We start from the raw sequence: 15,290 nt of genomic DNA on the forward strand, positions 1-15,290 counted from the left end.
GAGATGATTTGTCTGAATGCTAAGCAAAGAGGTTTGAGCTTTATTTGGAAGTTGTAGATGGTTCCTAAAGGCCTTGGACTAAGACGACCTGATAACTCACAGAGTATATATTCTCCAGTACTGTATTAGGATGAGGTTCATATTTCACCACATGATATAAATAATCTGTATTTCAGATGGCAACTAAAATCAGAGAAATTTCTGAGGGAAATGGAGGAAATCTACCAGATTAAAAGGATAAGTGCTAGCCACTGGAAGGCTGGCCACAGGATGATTAATGTCACTGACAATGACACCTGTTTATAGACTTCTGAGAGATGAAACAGCAAAGATACAATACAATTGAAAAAAAGGTAAATTAGCTACTGTGACAAATGAGAATATTTTGAGAATTAGTTATAAAATGATCACCCAAAAAGGAAATATAGCAAAACTCATCAAATCAGACTACTTGAAAACAGAGCATTTCAAGTAATAGATAGCACACTGTCACCAGTCTGCCTGGACTATCCACAGATAAAAGTCATACAATAGGACTTCCCATGTTTAATAGATGTGACCTCAATGAATAATAAATATGATAATAATACCCATGTATATAACATTATCTATTTGTGAATAGAAAGTTGATATTTATGCTATAATCATTTGCCCCGCCCCTCTTATAAATATTTTGTGACTTTTTTCTATTTCACATGTGCTAAAATGGAAAATTTGGCATGAGCTAACACCTAATATTAGCATAAATAATTTGTATGGCTGAAAAAACTATATTTCTGAGCTTCAATTTTTCATTGATAAAAATAGGAATAATAATGATAAATACTAATAGAGGAAATTCCCATATTTTAAAAGAAAAAATGGGAAAAACTAACATAAGAAAGATTTTTTGGCTTCCAAAAATCCTAAACTTGCCGTTACTTGTCCAATTTCACTATTATACCATTCTACATAGGCAAAACAAAATGTGTATTCTATGGACAAAGGAATACTTCTTGATTTTTTTTAAATGAAGACTACTAATCAATAAGCAAATTCTGAAAAGAATTGAAATGTAGATGACTTTAGGCAATGTGTGATAAGGTAGTTAGCCAACTCACCTCACACAAAGATTAATTTAAAATGGATTGTAGAACTAAATCTAGAAGTAAAAACTATAAAGCCTCCAGAAGCTTTTAAAACATGTTTTCAAACATAAGGGAGAAATCTTGTGATATTCAGGTTAAGCATATATTTCTTAGGACATAAAAAGCATAAATTATTGAAGTTAAAAATGTGATAAATGGGACTTTATCAAAATTTAAAAGTTTTGCTCTTCAAAAACACCATTAAGAAATGAAAAAAGAAAGACACAGAACAGGAACAACAGCTCCACAACCCCCTTGATTCCTACCCATTTCCAAGTCTTAGTTTCCCAGTTCCCATTACTCCATATGCTTCCTAACCATCTTCCAATAATTCCCTTCTCCTTAAGATAGCTCAAGTCAATATCTGTAGTCTTGTCTGCTTACCACTTTGTAAAACAACTAAAAGTCAGACTAGTGTGGTGGCATACAATGAGGCTATACATCTTCCCATCCCATTATCAGAGAATAAACTTGAGCATTAAGGAGAAACACTTAAATCCTAGCTTTAGTTAGTCAGGTGGCTTAAGCAGAGCCATGTGCATTTAATGTGAGGGTCCTTTGAAATGAAAACCAGAAAAAGAAAGGGGCAAATGCCAGTAGGAAGATTAGACATTTCTAATGTAGATTAGATTGCGTAGTCCTAGAATAGAAATCAATCCTCACAAAAGCATACTAATTTGAGGTATTTTAGGAGAAAACCACCTGCAGCTGGGAACCACTCAATGGATTCCCCTTGCTCTCCCCCACTTTACAGAACCTCTCTGCCTGCAGAGAAAAATGGGGGAGAAAAGAAGGACCACGTGTATACATCTAATGAGTAGATTATGCAAGAGAATTTATGAGACGCAAAAGAAACTAGGGGTTAGGGCGCCTGGGTGGCTCAGATGGTTAAGCGTCTGCCTTCGGCTCAGGTCATGGTCCCAGGGTCCTGGGATCGAGTCCCGCATCAGGCTCCCTGCTCCCTGGGAGCCTGCTTCTCCCTCTGCCTCTCTCTCTCTCTCTCTGTCTCTCATGAATAAATAAATAAAATCTTTAAAAAGAAAAAAAAAAGAAACTAGGGGTTAAAACTTCTTTATTCTGTGGATTGGAGAGTGGCTTGTTCAGGGCGCCTGGGTGGCTCAGTTGGTTAAGCGACTGCCTTCGGCTCAGGTCATGATCCTGGAGTCCTGGGATCGAGTCCCGCATCGGGCTCCCTGCTCGGCAGGGAGCCTGCTTCTCCCTCTGACCCTCCCCCCTCTCATGTGCTCTCTGTCTCTCTCATTCTCTCTGTCTCAAATAAATAAATAAAATCTTAAAAAAAAAAAAAAAGAGTGGCTTGTTCAAAAGACAAAGAAACAAGGAGGATCTCTCCTGAGATATTCTGTTCCTTTATGGCTTATGCAGTTAGGTCTAGCTCTGCTCTTGTACACGGCAAGGGAGTTAACTAGACCAAAAGCCTAATGCCTGCTCCCTGGCTATGGACTCCATATGATTTTGAAACAGTAAGTTGACCTGTTAGTTAAGAACAACATAAAGTTCTGTAAAGGTCTAATGTGTACTCAGAGAGAAGACTGCATTTGGTATAGGGAAACAGAACTCTACTCCATGACTGCTGACAGCTTATCAAGTCTTTCTTTCATGGATCATGCCTTTGGCGTATCTAAAAAGTCATTGCCACACCTAAGGTCATTAAGATTTTCTCCTATGTTGTCTTCTAGGAATTTCAGTTTCATACTTTGTATTTAGGTCTATTATCCATTTTAGGTTAATTTTTGTGATGGGTATAAAGTCTGTGTCTAGATTCTTTTTTGTGTGTGAATGAGCAGTTGTTTTGGCACCATTTGTTGAAGAAACTATCTTTGCTCCCTTGTATTGCCTTTGCTCCTTTGCCAAAGATCAGTTGACTGTATTTCTGTGGGTCTATTTCTGGGCTCTCTGTTCTGCCTCACTATCTATTTGTCAATTCTTTTGCCAATACCACACTGTCTTGATTACTATAGCTTTATAGTAAGTGTTGGAGTTGGACACTATCAGTCCACCAACTTTGTTCTTTTTTGACATTGAATTGGCTCTTCTGGGTCTTTTGCCTCTTCATATGGACTTTAGAATCCGTTTGTTGATATCCACAAAGTTACTTGCTGGTATTTTAATGGGATTGCATTAAATCAATAAATCAAGTTAGGAAGAACTGACATCTTGACAACATTGTGTCGTCCTATCCGTGAACATCCTATTTTCATACTATTTTTTTTCTTGTCTTACTGCATTAACTAGGACTTCCAGTACAATTGAAAAGGAGTGGTGAGAGGAGACATCCTTGTCTTGTTCCTAATCTTAGCAGGAAAGCTTCTAGTTTTTTACCATTAAGTATGATGTTAACTGTAGGGTTTTTGTAGGTGTTCTTTATCAAGTTGAGGATGTTACCCTTTACTCCTAGTTTGCTGAGAATTATTATTATGAATGGATGTTGAATTTTGTCAAATTTTTTTCTATACCTATTGAAATGATTATGTGATTTTTCTTCTTTAACCTATTGATGTGATGGATTACATCATTTGATTTTCAAATATTGAACCAGCCTTAAATACCTGGCTTAAATCCCACGTGGTCATGGCATATAATTCTTTTTATACATTGTTGAATTCATTCACTAATATTTTTTTGAGGATTTTTGCATCTGTGTTCATGAGGGATGTTGATCTGTAGTTTCTTTTCTTGTAATGTCTTTGTCTGGTGTTAGGATGATGCTGGCCTTAAAATGAGTTAGGAAGTATTCCCCCTGCTTCTATTTTCTGGAAGAGACTGTAGATAATCAGTATAATTTCTTCATTAAATATTCTATTGCAGGGCACCTGGATGGCTCAGTCATTAAGTGCCTTCTGCTCAGGTCATGATCCCGGGATCCTGGGATCGGGCCCCGCATCAGGCTCCCTGCTTGGCAGGAAGCCTGCTTCTCCCTCTCCCACTCCCCCTGCTTGTGTTCCCTCTCTTGCTGTCTCTCTCTCTGTCAAATAAATAAATAAAATCTTTTTAAAAAAATTCTGTTGCAGACCTCACCAGTGAACTCAGTAGGCCTGGTGCTTTCTATTTTGGAAGATTATTAATAATTTACTTTCTTTAGACCCATATAGATTGTCTATTCTTCCTTTTGTTTTTCTCCAAATTGACTCCCAAGTTTTGAAGGACTTTTATCTACCACTATCTTTTCCATTTTTCTCAAACCCCAAGTACAAATACCACATGAAGGAAATAAAATTCCAAACAAGAAATATATATTATAGTTGTTCTAAGCAGCCTCATTAGTTATGCAATTTCCTTTAAATATACAATACATACCTAGTATTCTAATAGTTATCAGTCATTTCAGCATTCAAAAGAAGGCCAAAAGTTATGACAATTTGATTGTTCTTTGAAGCTGGTATATGATGGTAGGTCACTTCATCAATGAGTGACCCTGGCTGATATCCCACCTGGTAGATTTTAATAATTTGATTTCTGATACTTAGTGAACACTTAGTATATGAGTTTTATGTAAATTAACTCATTTGTACCTTACAATGTGCCTCTAAGGTAGATACCGTTGTCACTTCATTTTACGGATGAGAAAACTAAGACACAGAGAGGCAAAGTAAGTTGATAAAATCACATCAGGAAGTAAATGGTAAAGCCAGGTTTTGAACCCCAGTTATGTGGCTCTAGAGGCCATTACCTTGACCACTTTAAATGATTCAGTTTTATTGTCCTCTACGCATCCTTGCAAAAACAAAAAGCAAAGCAAAACAAAACAAAACAAAAAACAGAAAACAGAAACAAAAACACAACTTTGTGTCTTTGGGAAAAGAAACTGCTAGTGCTGTTGTGATCTAAGAAAACTGTGGCTCCTGGTTGGAAAATATTAGGTTTTTATCAATTAAATAAAGTTGAATCTGGTGATGGCTCAGATGTCTAATACATATTAGTCCACAATGGGTTCTAAATGGAAAAAAAGGAACAGTAGGTCCTGAAACTGCTTCAGTGAGTGTTTGAGCCAGAACATGTATAAGTAAATTTTATTTCACATTTAAACTTATTGTCTGACAGAGGCAATTAAATTTCTCTTTCATCTCTGCATTTGCCAAAGGGAAATTAAAATGGAGTTCTTTGGTCAAATAAGCTAGAAAAACATCAAGTTAAACAAATTTAAATAGGTTTCTTTACTGAGGGTTTTGCAGAGACTTTAGTATGTAACTACATAGTAACATGAATTTTAAGAGGTGGGAAGATTATGCTGTGTTTCTTAAACTATTTGATCATAGAAGCTTTTCTTCACAGCATCTAGCAGACTTAGTGTTTTATGGTATGCATATTAAAAAACATATTATGCCATATTCAATAAATTCATATTCCATATGATACTCATATATCATATTCAAAAAACTGGGAATAAACTGAGGTCTTGGAAAGTATCATTCCCTAGTGAAAACAAAGCCCAAAACACCTCTCATACCTCAATTTCTTCCTTTGTGGATCCTTCTGAAACTCTAAAGTTGGAAGCTACTAGGGAAGCTTAATCAGGGAAGCACTCACATCTCCACAAAGCATACTGTCTTCATATCTTGTTCACCCTTTCAAAAAAAAAAAAAATCTATTGAGCATCTACTATTTGCTAACAATTAAAAAGATAGTTCCTGACCTCAAGAAGTTGACGGTCTATCCGGTTAAAAAGACAAGTAAATAGGCACTAATAATTTAGCATGATTAGATGCCACAGAATGCTATAGGAGAAAAGAAAAAAAAGAAAAGAAAAGATTATCTAGTCTTGAGGAGTTAAAGAAGGCTTCTCAGGGAGAGTGATATCAAAGCTGAGACCTAAGGAGGGATTATAGGAACAAAGGGAATGGAAGAAGAGCATATCATGCTGAACAGAAAAACACATGCAAAGACCCCTTCAAACCATACACACACAGAATATGAGCAAGTTGGGGTGGGGAAGATGAGTATTAGGAAATAAAGCTGAAGAGGTAAGGAGGATCTCTAATGAATCCCTACTTCATTCTGAAATCAAGAAATTGAAGTATATTAAGCTAGGAATTGAGATGATCAGATTTACATATTATACAGATCACTCCAACTGCAGTGTGGCAAACAGGTTAGAGGAAGGAAGGATTCAAAGCAGCAGAGAGACTCTTTAAAAGACTCTCTCCAGGAAGGGTTTACTTCCTATTCAAAATGTCATCAGTGCAACAATGGCAGCACCACCTGGAAGCCCGGAAGTGCCGGCCCATCCCAGGCCTACTGAATCAGAGTCTACATTTATAAGGGCCCTGGAAGATTTGTTGGTACAGTAGAGTTTGAGAGGTACTGGCCTAAACTGCACAGTAGATGTAAAAATAAAGAAGTAAACACATTTAAGAACTATTTGGAGGAAGACATAATAGTACTTAGCATAACCATTGATTGGGTAGGGCAAGGAGAAAAGAGAAATCAGTAAGGTAAAGAAGCCTGATAGAAATTAATGCAATTTCCTAAGATAAGGGACACTGGGAACAGAGAGACAGAGGAAAGAGATGAGTTCTGTTTTGTATACAGTTGATCCTTGAACAACATGGGTTTTAACTGTGCAGATCCATTTATATATGGATTTTTAAAAATAAATACAATACAGTGCTGCAAATCTAATTTCCTGATTATTTTTTATGATTTTCTTAATAACATTTTCTTTACTCTAGCTTACTTTATTCTAAGAATATAGTATATAATACACATAACATACAAAATATGTGTTAGTCAACTGTTGACAGTATGGTGCCCAGTCAATAGTAGGCTATTAGTGGCTAAGTTTTTGGAGAGTCAACATTTATAAGTTTTCGACTTTTATTTGACTGGGGGTAGGGGGACTTGGTGCCACTAACCCCTGCATTATTCAAGGGTCAGCTAAAAATCAGTATATTTTTAAGTTCCTATAGGACATGAAGCTTTTCAGGAAACAGCTGGAAGTAAAACTCTGGAGTTGAAAAAAGAGATCTGGAGTCATCAGAATGTGTTGAAATAGATTAGATCACTCTAGAGCTGCACTTTCTAATATGGTAGCCTCTAGCCTCATGTGAGGACATGAAATGGGATTACTGTGACTGAGAAACTGAATTTTAAAATTTTATTTATTTTTAATTTAAATTTAAAAGTCGGGGCCCCTGGGTGGCACAGTCGGTTAAGCAACCGACTCTTGGTTTTGGCTTAGGTCATGATCTTAGGGTCATGAGATCGAGTCCCGAGTCGGGCTCCTTGTTCAGTGGGGAGTCTGCTTCTCCCTCTGCCTGCCACTCTCCCTCTCCCCCTCTCTGTCAAATAAATAAATAAAAATCTTTAAAAACAAAAATAAAATAAAAGATTTTATTTGACAGAGAGACACAGCAAGAGAGGGAACACAAGCAGGGGGAGTGGGAGAGGGAGAAGCAGGCTTCCTGCCAAGCAGGGAGCCTGATGCGGGGCCCGATCCCAGGACCCTGAGATCATGACCTGAGCCAAAGGCAGAATGCTTAACGACTGAACCACCCAGGCACCCCTATAAATAAAATCTTTAAAAAAAAATAAAAATAAAAATAAAGGGAACATTGATACAGGCAGAATCCCTGAGAAGTTAAATCAGGATGGGCTTTGAAATGAAGATGAGCCTTGGACAGCTAGAGAGAGCACTCCATCCCCAGTGACAGGAAGAATGGAGAAAAGGATAGGTACAGATGTTGGGCTGCAGAAAGTGGCAAACATTCCCATCTGATAATGTCTTCTTTCTCAGAAAGTGACCAGTTGTCAGCTGGTGAGAGGGATGTAATGAGTAGGAAATATATAAAGAGATCAGGAGAATTTTAAAAATTGTCATGGGACTTCTGGTGTCCTTTTAGGGATGCACAAACCTGGACAAAGAGATGCTGCCAAACTTACCATGAGCAAACAAACAAACAACAAATTCAGAACTTTCTTTAATCCATCCAAGCGTTGAGGTTGCCCAGTAACCAACAGAGAGACAAGATGTGACACTGGCTTATCTAGACAAAGCTGAACAAGAAGAGAAGTTCAGCTAAGATGATTGGTTAGAAAGGGTGAAGCCTCTGGAGCTGCAAACATAGGGAGTCTCAACACTCTTATGAGCTTTTCCTCCATGAACCAACTGGGTGGTCACACAAAAGGTTTGGAGAATACTGGGAAGGTCTCTTTATTGAGCAAAACTTGGGAGAGGAACAGTAGCCCTTGCTGGAGGACTTGCTGCAATAGCTTGCTAGGACTCTCCACTCCTATCTTCGAGGGAACAAAAGCCTTAATTTGAGGCAGACAAAACCTGTCACTCTTAGGGCACTTGTAAAGAGAGGGCCAAGAGAAGAGAACAGGAGGGAAAAAAAAAAATCTATCCCAGGTACAGAGGCAGAAAAATGTGTTGGGCTTAGAACTATGCTAGTGGAGGCAGGAGCACTGAGAAAACCCACACCCCCAAGAGCCAGGGATGGTGACTGCCTAAGAGTGAGTCTTAATTAGAACAGAGAACATCTCCACCCCAACTCCCAATCCCCACTGTCAGTTAACTAGCACCAAGCAAAAATTAACTTGTAAGACTTTCTCTGAGGTGCAATAAAAGCTTCAAATCTAAATGTGAGAGTGGAGAAAAGTAAACCTCTGGTAGACTACCCCTACCCCAAAATACAAAGTACAGTTCAGAATTTTAAGCCTGTGGTACACTGACAGTAATCTCAAACCCAGCCCAATTACTAACTCTATACTAAAGGCCTAGTAGAAGGACAGGTGTGCTTATTTCCAGGCACACAAATTATTTATCTCAGTCTCTATGCTACAGTAGATGTCTGGCTTTCAAAAAAACAAAACAAAAAAATGATAAAGAATACAAAAGGTCCAGAAAAAAAACAATACCTTCCTACAACAGTACCTTCCTAAGAGACAAAGTAATCATCAGAATTAGAGTTAGATGAATGGATAAAGAAAATGTGATATATATATATATATATATATATATATATATATATATATAATGGAATATTACACAGCCATCAAAAAAGAAATCTTGCCACTTGCAATGATGTGGACAGAACTAGAGGGTATTATGCTAAGTGAAATAAGTCAATCAGAGAAAGATAATTATCATAGGATCTCACTGATACGTGGAATTTAAGAAACAAGGCAGAGGATCATAGGGGAAGAGATGAAAAAATGAAACAAGATGAAACCAGAGAGGAAGACAAACCATAAGAGATTTTAATCTTAGGAAACAAACTGAGGGTTGCTGGAGGGGAGGGGGGTGGATGGGTGGGGTAACTGGGTGATGGACACTGAGGAGTGTATGTGTTGTATTGAGCACTGGGTATTATGTAAGACTGAAGAATCACAGACCTGTACCCCTGAAACAAATAATACATTATATGTTAATTTTAAAAAAAAGAACTAGAGTCAGATATGACATATATGTTGGAACTGATAGGGAATTAAAAATAAGTATGTTAAGTCTCCAATGGAAGAGATGGACAATATATAAGATCAGATAGATAATATCAACAAAGGAATGGAAACTATAGAAAAAAAAAATAAATGAAAATACTAGAAAGGAGCCCTGAGTGGCACAGTTGGTTAAGCATCCAACTCTTGTCTTTGGCTCAGGTTGTGATCTCAGGGTTGTGAGACTGAGCTGCACATTGGGCTTCATGCTCAGCAGGGAGCCTGCTTGAGATTCTCTCTCCCTCTCCTTCTGCTCCCACCCTCCGCTCACGCAAACGCTTTCTCTCCCTAAAATAAATAAATCTTTAAAAAAGAAACAAATAATACATTGTATGTTAAAAAAAAAAAGGATAGTAGGAAGGGAGAAATGACGGGGGAGAAATTGGAGAGGGAGACAAACCATGAGAGACTATGGATTCTGAGAAACAAACTGAGGGTTTTAGAGGGGAGGGGGTGGGGGGATGGGTTAGCCAGGTGATGGGTATTAAGGAGGGTGCGTATTGCATGGAGCACTGGGTGTTATACGCAAACAATGAATCATGGGACACTACATCAAAAACTAATGATGTAATATATGGTGACTAACATAACATAATAAAATAAAATAAAATAATTAATTAATTAAAAAAAAGAAAATACTGGAAATTTAAAACTCAGTCATAGAGATGAAGAATGCCTCCACCAGCTTATTAGTAGACTTAACAAGCCAAGGAAAAATTTAGTGTACTTGAATATAGGTCTGTTGAAAATTACCAAACTGAGGATGCCTGGGTGGCTCAGATGGTTAAGCGTCTGCCTTCAGCTCAGGTCATGATCCCAGGGTCCTGGGATCAAGTCCCGCATCGGGCTCTCTGCTCCTTGGGAGCCTGCTTCTCCCTCTGCCTCTCTCTCTGTGTCTCTCATGAATAAAGAAATAAAATCTTAAAAAAAAAAAAAAGAAAATTACCAAACTGAAACACAAAGAGAGAAAAACGTGAAAATAAACAGAAAAGAGCTGTGAGACAAAATCAGTGGTCTAACACACACATAACTAGAATCATAGAAAGAACGAGACAGGGATGCCTGGGTGGCTCAGTTGTTAAGCATCTGCCTTTGGCTCAGGTCATGGTCCCAGGGTCCTGGGATGGAGTCCCACATCGGGCTCCTTGCTCAGCAGGGAGTCTACTTCTCCCTTGCCTGCCACTCCTGCCTGTGCTCTCTCTCTGACAAATAAATAAAATCTTAAAAAAAAAAAAGAACGAGACAAAAAATTGAAAGATAATATGACCAAGAATTTTCCAAAATTAATTACAGACATCAAATCACAGATCCAAGAAGCTCAGAAAACACTAAGCAGGACTAAAAAAAACAAAAACAAAATAAAAAACAACTTAGGCAAATCATTTGCAAACCGTTGAAAACAAAAGACAAGGGAAAACCTTAAAAGCAGCCAGAGGATAAAATAATGGTTGTGGTGAATGAGATAAAAGTTTATCAAAAAATATAAGTTAGAGATTGTGGTTACAGGTTTTCTTATACAACATTCACTGCCTTTTACAAAAAAAAAAAAAAGGCACATATATTGGACTTATTCAAAATTCAGGTTGATAGGTGATAGAAGGTGATAGAAAAGGAATGGGACAAAGGTACTGAGATACTGAATATGCCAAATAATCAGTTGAAGTAAAAAAATGTCTGAAAACATCTAACTCTACAGGCCACAATGTAATGCAAAATATTATCTCACTATACTTTCAAGAAACAATATTTTTAGTGAAATTAATTTTTTATTTCCTTTTAATGTTGAGCAAGAAAGAATGCAATACATGGTAAATTGTGAAGGAGGATAACATTCTGTGGTTTTCCCAAAGACTAATTAGAGATTAGATTGATTTCAATATTTAAGTAACGAAAGGATCTTTTAAATCATACAAGAATTGGTAAGCAGCAGACACGACAATTCTGCCAACATTATAAGGCTCTTTAAACATAGCCACCACTGAAATAATAGTCCTTCTCTCCATTTCCATTAATGCAGGCCAGAGATCAAGTAAGGAAGATAAAGTACATAAGCCTAACCAATTTCACATGCTTTTAGTCTAGATTTAATACCTGACGACTATCGTAATGATCATAGGAAAATCCCTGAAATCAATATAAACTAGCTTCAATAACAAAACAAATCTCAGTTAAGAAAAATAGAATCTAGGGGCGCCTGGGTGGCTCAGTTGGTTAAGCGACTGCCTTCGGCTCAGGTCATGATCTTGGAGTCCCAGGATCGAGTCCCGCATCGGGCTCCCTGCTCGGCGGGGAGTCTGCTTCTCCCTCTGACCCTCCCCCGCTCATGCTCTCTCTCAGTCTCTCTCTCAAATAAATAAATAAATAAAATCTTAAAAAAGAAAAAAAATAGAATCTATAAAGAGAAAATGCACATAATGAAACCAAAGGAGATATCCTCAAATGTCACCAACAAATGTTCATAATTCCATGACCTGATGCATTATTAAGATACCACTGAAAATCTAAACTAAGACTAAAATAACACCCCAAAAAATATGCTAAAGACCACCACTCTAAGTTATGCAATAAATGTCTTAGTCTATAAATGTTGTCTTTTTGAACTATGGATATTTTCTTGGGAGTACTGAGAATTCAAACAGAAACTCCAACTGGCCAAACATATATACATGATTCTCAAGAGAGAAACTGTATCAAACCTTAACATGCAAAACAAATCATCTAAACTCATACAGACCTATATATTCTAAGACCTCAAACAAACTGGTGTAACATTAACCTTACCTGGGTTCATGTGTTCTAAAGACCACTGACTTTTCCTTCCTCCAAATTTGTATTTAAATTCCAGTTAGTTAACATACAGTATATTAGTTTCAGGTGTAGAATTTTGTGATTCATCACTTACATACAACACTCTAAAGACCACTGTTTCAACAATGTGTCCCTGCCAAAATAATCCAAGACTAACTCTAGCTCCCAAAACCCCCTCCCAATTCTTCCCATTTGAGATGCCCTACTGTTCTCTTAGTGTACACTCTCCCTTGCTACAGCATCCTAATAAACCTAACTTTGAGTAAGAGTTTATGCCTAGTGGTCTTTGTATTATAGACCTTAATAGGTTTTAGGTTCCCCTGAGATCCTTGGTATCATGGTGTGGACCATCAACTGGTAGCAGTATGCACGTCTGAACCCCCTTTAGCTTCCCCTTGCTCAGGGTCAATCTTGAGCTGAAATTACATTCCAGTTATTTCAATGAGTTATTCAGTGTTGAGTTTTGGGTTTTGTCCTGGGAAGAAATTCCCCTGGGATTCCTTGGCTAGCTAATTAGATATTTAATCATTTTCCTTGGTAAAGGTCTGACAAATCTTTGATTTATCATTGGCCATTTTGCTTGTCTATTGTCTATAGTACTGTTGCATGTCCAAAAAAGAAGTTCATGGACAGTTAAAGATCCATTAAATCTGTCTTCCAAACTTCCCTCTGAAGGACTCATGAATTCACGAGGTCTTAATAATCTGGCATCATTTAGGCAAACTTCTTAAAATTTAACCTTTTTAAGACCATATAAGAATGCTCTTTAGTCTTGTCTGTGTGAAATACTGGCTTTAGGAAAGATACTCTCTTAATATTCCACTTGCCAGGAGGCTGTTGAGCAATGACCCTAGAGACTCACACAAGCAAAACTTTCCCTTTCAACCTAAGTCAGCCTGGTTGTCTTATGGCTCATCAGCAAAACACTTGAGCTACCTCTTGGCAGAATTCTGGCCTCTATGTTCTCATTTTTGCACATACCTTTCTCAATGACAAATTCACCAAAGGCAATTTGGAATTACAAGTGGCCACTTAGGGAAATTTTTGACATGAACAAAATTGTTTATTTGAGAAGCACCCTAAATCAGAAGAGGAATGAATCAGATAATAAGGGATTTTTTAAAAATCTACAGAAGCTCCTGTGCTAATTGGTTTATATTAAATACCCACATAAATTTAAAGAAATAATTCAAGAAACTCCAAAAAGGGGGGGGAATCTCCTAATTCTTTACATTTTTGGTCCTTCTAAGGAAAAACATCTGTTACATCTGCAGCTCTGAAAAAAAGATTTTAACTGTCATTAGTTAAGCCAATAGTTATGAGAAAAAAGAAAAGCAAAGCAGAGCTTTTAGCCATAATTTAAAGTCTTTTAAATTTGATTTATGAACACAGGTTTATAAATTACATTAGAAAATTTTCATTTAATATTCTTGAAATATAGATGCTTCTGTACAAACTTGAGTTAATATCACTTTTCTTCCTTACTTTACCACAATGTAAAAATATTCTAGTTGGGGGGTGCCAGGATGGCTCAGTTGGTTAAGGGGCTGAGGTCATGGTCTCAGGGTCCTGGGATGGAGCCCCACGTTGAGCTCCCTCCTCAGCAGGGAGTCTGCTTCTCCCTCTGCCCTTCCCCCCTCATGCTTGTTCTCTCTCTCAAATAAATAAATAAAATCTTAAAGAAATATATTCTAGTTGGTACAGCTTAGGGTTTTTTCCTCCCATAGTTTAAAGTGTCTATTATATTTATTATATAGGTTTATTATTTATACATTTATATCATTTATATTATTTATAAATTTATTATACAGGTTATATGGGTTAACATCGTTTCCACAAGTCATTTAAATTACAAAAAACTAAAATGTGTCTAACAAAATGAAATTATATAATAAAAGTCTTTAGAGATTTTAAATTTATGGAATTCTTATGCTACAACCAAAAGGACTTCCTCCAGCAGCTTAATTTGTGATTTCCAGAGTGTTAGTTAACTTTAAGAATATAAATATATATTTAATAAATAATCTTTAACAACTAGGCAATATAATTTTGCCAAACGTGCTTATTTATAAATTTTATTTAATTAATTAATTAATTTATTTATTTATATGAGAGAGAGTACACGAGCAATGGGGGTGGGGGGAGGAGAAGAGGGGGAGGGAGAAGGAGAGGGAAAGAATATCAAGCAGATTCGGCACAAAGCACAGAGTCGGAAGCAGGGCTCAATCCCACGAACTTGAGATCATGACCTGAGCCAAAACCAAGAGTCAGATGCCCAACCAACTGAGCCACCCAGGTGCCCCACATGTGCTTTTATTTAATAAATGGAGTAGGCCTTTAGATTATGTTCATTTTGAAGGAATATAAAAGAATTTGTGTAGGGGGGATGCGCAGGTCATAATCTCAGGCTTGTGAATACGTTCATTACATTTAACCAACTTTGTCAAAAGTTTTAACACATTCATTGATCCTTTCCGAACTATTACTTGTACCTCATTATAAACCCAGATGAATAAAGTTTACCCCTCAAACCTTCTACACTTTCTGTACACTCTTAAATTTGTCTTTCAAAAAAGTACTCTTTTATAACCTCGCACAACCAGACTCCTTTTAGGGCAAAATAATTTTTTTATCTAGGTAGAAAAAGTGTTCATTACTACTCTACATGTACATCCTCTTACCTATACAAATTCTTGTGTTTTTTTTAAAGATTTTATTTATTTATTTGTCAGAGAGAGAGCACAAGCAGAGGGAGTGGCAGGCAGAGGGAAAGCAGGCTTCCCGCTGAGCAGGGAGCCTGATGTGGGACTTGATCCCAGGACCCTGGGATCATGACCTGAACTGAAGGCAGATGCTCAACTGACCAAGCCACCCAGGCATCCCCCTTACAAAAATTCTTCA

The 15,290-nt window shown here is 37.2% G+C and overlaps 1 protein-coding gene across 2 annotated transcripts in view; it reads right to left on the minus strand.

The window, feature by feature from the left end:
• The window catches only part of CCDC81 (coiled-coil domain containing 81), a 70,191-nt gene that overhangs the window by 49,515 nt on the left and 5,386 nt on the right, over positions 1-15,290 (minus strand). The window contains exons 2-3 of one of the 2 annotated variants that reach the window (XM_054512164.1): positions 10,335-10,501; positions 5,593-5,710 (exon numbers count right to left, since the gene is read on the minus strand). The gene's annotated coding sequence lies outside the window, so the exon portion shown is untranslated. The remainder of the gene's footprint in view (positions 1-5,592; positions 5,711-10,334; positions 10,502-15,290) is intronic. The other variant, XM_064576808.1, reaches the window with a different exon arrangement.

This window comes from Mirounga angustirostris, unplaced genomic scaffold (assembly GCF_029215605.1).
Source record: "Mirounga angustirostris isolate CCGP_5_RB_7025 unplaced genomic scaffold, mMirAng1.0.hap1 SCAF_13, whole genome shotgun sequence".
Lineage (NCBI taxonomy): Eukaryota > Metazoa > Chordata > Mammalia > Carnivora > Phocidae > Mirounga > Mirounga angustirostris.